This window comes from Alligator mississippiensis, chromosome 14 (genome assembly GCF_030867095.1).
Source record: "Alligator mississippiensis isolate rAllMis1 chromosome 14, rAllMis1, whole genome shotgun sequence".
In the NCBI taxonomy this organism is placed as follows: Eukaryota; Metazoa; Chordata; order Crocodylia; family Alligatoridae; genus Alligator; species Alligator mississippiensis.
Genome location: NC_081837.1, coordinates 24,194,459 through 24,199,458, shown reverse-complemented (window position 1 = coordinate 24,199,458; position 5,000 = coordinate 24,194,459).

Below are 5,000 nucleotides of genomic sequence, written 5' to 3'. Positions count from 1 at the left end.
GGAATACATGGGGTGGAGCTGGGGAGCGAAAAAGCCCCTAGGAATACATGGGGTTGACCTGGGGACCGAGAAAGCCCATAGGAACACATGGGGTTGACCTGGGGACCGAAAAAGCCCATAGCAACACATGGGGCTGACCTGGGGACCGAAAGAGCCCATCGGCATCCATGGGGGGGAGCTGGGGAGCGGAAAAGCCCCTAGGAATACATGGGGTGGAGCTGGGGAGCGAAAAAACCCCTAGGAATACTTGGGGGGGAGCTGGGGAGCGAAAAAGCCCTTAGGAATACATGGGGGGGGAGCTGGGGAGCGGAAAAGCCCCTAGGAATACATGGGGTGGAGCTGGGGAGCGAAAAAACCCCTAGGAATACTTGGGGTGGAGCTGGGGACCGAAAAAGCCCTTAGGAATACATGGGGGGGGAGCTGGGGAGCGAAAAAGCCCCTAGGAATACTTGGGGTTGACCTGGGGACTGAAAATCCCCATAGGAATAAATGGGGTGGAGCTGGGGAGCGAAAAAGCCCCTAGGAATACTTGGGGTGGAGCTGGGGACCGAAAAAGCCCATAGGCATCCATGGGGTTGACCTGGGGAGCGAAAATCCCGATAGGCATCCATGGGGTTGACCTGGGGAGCGAAAATCCCCATAGGCATACGTGGGGTTGACCTGGTGCCCGCCCCCCCCACGGAAGTCCGTATGAGGTTTTTGAAACGGGCCTTGCCCGGGCCTTCGATCCAGGAGGGCGGACACTTTCGGCGGTTCGTCCCGGTGGCTGGGCCGGGTGCCGCATCTACAATATAGCCAAGAAACGTTCGCGGAGATTTTCGAGAACACGTTTTTAAGGACCCTCAATGCCCATGTTCGGTTCCAGAAAGCCGGTCAGAGGGATCTTCGGGGCAGAACCCTGCCGTGCTGAGGGGCCAAACCCGAGTTTGGAGCCAGGTCAACGGGGAAAACCGGAAAAGGGCCGGAGAAGGCGGTCAGGCCGGGCGAGAGTTCCAGGAGCTCGGCCACAATTCCGATCTCGTCCCGGTCAAGGGCTCCGTGGAAGGGCAGCCCGGGGGGCGGGTCCAAGGGCCCCGGCAGGGACCCGGGCCTCCGGGGTCGGAGCCGAGGCACCCCGCCGAGGGGTGGTCGTCCCGGGCCAAGGCGGCGGGAGCCCGGGCAGGACTCCGCGGGGCAGGCCGGGCGGGAGTTCCAGGAGCCCGGCCGCGATTCCGACTTCTCCCCGGTGCCCTGCCCGGAGGCCGGGCAGGTCCGGGGGCCTTCGGCGCGGGCGGCGGGATGCTCCCGCGGGGGAGACGAGCCGTGCTGGGCCCCGGGAGGGAGGCCCGGGGTCGACCTGGCGCCGGGGCTCCGGCCCTGGAAGTCCCGATGAGGTTTTTCAAACGGGCCGTGCCCGGGCCTTCGCTCCAGGAGGGCGGACACTTTCGGCGGTTGCCCCCGGTGGCTGGGCCGGGTGCCGCATCTACAATATTGCCAGGAAAGGTCCGCGGAGATTTTCGGGGACACGCTTTTCGGGACCCTAGTTGCCCATCTTGGGTTCCAGGAGGTCGGGCAGGGGTACCTCCGGGACCGGACCGTGCTGCAGGAGGGGGTCAACCCCGGGTTTGGCTCCATGTCGACTGGAGCTCCGGCCCAGGGGCGGGCCGGGCGAGAGTTCCAGGAACCCGGCCGCGATTCCGGCTTCTCCCCGGTGCCCTGCCCGGAGGCCGGGCAGGTCCGGGGGCCTTCGGCGCGGGCGGCGGGCTGCTCCCGCGGGGGAGACGAGCCTCTCTGGGGCCCGGGAGGTTGGCCCTGGGTCGACCTGGCGCCGGGGCTCGGGCTCCGGAAGTCCGTATGAGGTTTTTCAAACGGGCCGTGCCCGGGCCTTCGCTCCAGGAGGGCGGACACTTTCGGCGGTTCGTCCCGGTGGCTGGGCCGGGTGCCGCATCTACAATATTGCCGAGAAAGGTCCGCGGAGATTTTCGGGGACACGGTTTCCGGGACCCTAGATGCCCATCTTGGGTTCCAGGAGCTCGGACGGAGGAACCTCCGGGGCCGGACCGTGCTGCAGGAGGGGTTCAACCGCGAGTTTGGCTCCATGTCGACTGGAGCTCCGGCCCAGGGGCGGGCCGAGCGGCTTGGCCGGGCGAGAGTTCCAGGAGCCCGGCCGCGATTCCGGCTTCTCCCCGGTGCCCTGCCCGGAGGCCGGGCGGGTCCGGGGGCCTTCGGCGCGGGCAGCGGGCTGCTCCCGCGGGGGAGACGAGCCGCCCTAACGCCCGGGAGGGAGGCCCGGGGTCGACCTGGCTCCCGAGCTCCGGCCCTGGAAGTCCGTATGAGGATTTTCAAACGGGCCGTGCCCGGGCCTTCGCTCCAGGAGGCCGGACACTTTCGGCGGTTGCTCCCGGCGGCTGGGCCGGGTGCCGCATCTACAATATTGCCGAGAAAGGTCCGCGGAGATTTTCGGGGACACGGGTTTCGGGACCCTAGATGCCCATCTTGGGTTCCAGGAGCTCGGACGGAGGAACCTCCGGGGCCGGACCGTGCTGCAGGAGAGGTTCAACCGCGAGTTTGGCTCCATGTCGACTGGAGCTCCGGCCCAGGGGCGGGCCGAGCGGCTTGGCCGGGCGAGAGTTCCAGGAGCCCGGCCGCGATTCCGGCTTCTCCCCGGTGCCCTGCCCGGAGGCCGGGCAGGTCCGGGGGCCTTCGGCGAGGGCGGCGGGCTGCTCCCGCGGGGGAGACGAGCCGTGCTGGGCCCCGGGAGGGAGGCCCGCGGTCGACCTGGCGCCGGGGCTCCGGCCCTGGAAGTCCGTATGAGGTTTTTCAAACGGGCCTTGCCCGGGCCTTCGCTCCAGGAGGCCGGACACTTTCGGCGGTTCGTCCCGGTGGCTGGGCCGGGTGCCGCATCTGCAATATTGCCAGGAAAGGTTCGCGGAGATTTTCGAGGACACGGGTTTCGGGACCCTAGATGCCCATCTTGGGTTCCAGGAGCTCGGACGGAGGAACCTCCGGGGCCGGACCGTGCTGCAGGCGAGGGTCAACCCCGAGTTTGGCTCCATGTCGACTGGCGCTCCGGCCCGGGGGGCGGGCCGGGCGGGCAGGCCGGGCGAGAGTTCCAGGAACCCGGCCGCGATTCCGGCTTCGACCCGGTCGACTGCACGGCGGGCGTGCAGGCCGGCGGCGACTCCCAGGGCCCCTTCCAGGCTGCGGGGCCCAGCGGTTGGAGCCCGGCTACCCCGGCGAGGGGCGGAAGAACCTGCACGGCGCGGCCGGAGAACCCGGCATGCATGCGCGGGGCAGGCCGGGCAGGAGTTCCAGGAGCCCGGCCACGATTCCTACTTCTCCCCGGTGCCCTGCCCGGAGGCCGGGCGGGCCCGGGGGCCTTCGGCGCGGGCGGCGGGCGGCTTCCGCGGCGGAGACGAGCCTCTCTGGGGCCCGGGAGGTCGGCCCTGGGTCGACCTGGCGCCGGGGCTCGGGCTCCGGAAGTCCGTATGAGGTTTTTGAAACGGGCCTTGCCCGGGCCTTCGCTCCAGGAGGGCGGACACTTTCGGCGGTTGCCCCCGGTGGCTGGGCCGGGTGCCGCATCTACAATATTGCCAGGAAAGGTTCGCGGAGATTTTCGGGGACACGGATTTCGGGACCCTAGATGCCCATCTTGGGTTCCAGGAGGTCGGACGGAGGAACCTCCGGGGCCGGACCGTGCTGCAGGAGGGGGTCAAAACCGAGTTTGGCTCCAAGTCGACTGGAGCCCCGGCCCGGGGGGCGGGCCGGGCGGGCAGGCCGGGCGAGAGTTCCAGGAACCCGGCCGCGATTCCGGCTTCGACCCGGTCGACTGCACGGCGGGCGTGCAGGCCGGGGGGCGACTCGCAGGGGCCCTTCCAGGCTGCGGGGCCCAGCGGTTGGAGCCCGGCTACCCCGGCGAGGGGCGGAAGAACCTGCACGGCGCGGCGGGAGAACCCGGCATGCTTCCGCGTGGCAGGCCGGGCAGGAGTTCCAGGAGCCCGGCCACGATTCCTACTTCTCCCCGGTGCCCTGCCCGGAGGCCGGGCGGGCCCGGGGGCCTTCGCCGCGGGCGGCGGGCGGCTTCCGCGGCGGAGACGAGCCTCTCTGGGGCCCGGGAGGTCGGCCCTGGGTCGACCTGGCGCCGGGGCTCGGGCTCCGGAAGTCCGTATGAGGTTTTTGAAACGGGCCTTGCCCGGGCCTTCGCTCCAGGAGGGCGGACACTTTCGGCGGTTGCCCCCGGTGGCTGGGCCGGGTGCCGCATCTACAATATTGCCAGGAAAGGTTCGCGGAGATTTTCGGGGACACGGATTTCGGGACCCTGGATGCCCATCTTGGGTTCCAGGAGGTCGGACGGAGGAACCTCCGGGGCCGGACCGTGCTGCAGGAGGGGGTCAAAACCGAGTTTGGCTCCATGTCGACTGGAGCCCCGGCCCGGGGGGCGGGCCGGGCGGGCAGGCCGGGCGAGAGTTCCAGGAACCCGGCCGCGATTCCGGCTTCGACCCGGTCGACTGCACGGCGGGCGTGCAGGCCGGGGGGCGACTCGCAGGGGCCCTTCCACGCTGCGGGGCCCAGCGGTTGGAGCCCGGCTACCCCGGCGAGGGGCGGAAGAACCTGCACGGCGCGGCGGGAGAACCCGGCATGCTTCCGCGTGGCAGGCCGGGCAGGAGTTCCAGGAGCCCGGCCACGATTCCTACTTCTCCCCGGTGCCCTGCCCGGAGGCCGGGCGGGCCCGGGGGCCTTCGCCGCGGGCGGCGGGCGGCTTCCGCGGCGGAGACGAGCCTCTCTGGGGCCCGGGAGGTCGGCCCTGGGTCGACCTGGCGCCGGGGCTCGGGCTCCGGAAGTCCGTATGAGGTTTTTGAAACGGGCCTTGCCCGGGCCTTCGCTCCAGGAGGGCGGACACTTTCGGCGGTTGCCCCCGGTGGCTGGGCCGGGTGCCGCATCTACAATATTGCCAGGAAAGGTTCGCGGAGATTTTCGGGGACACGGATTTCGGGACCCTGGATGCCCATCTTGGGTTCCAG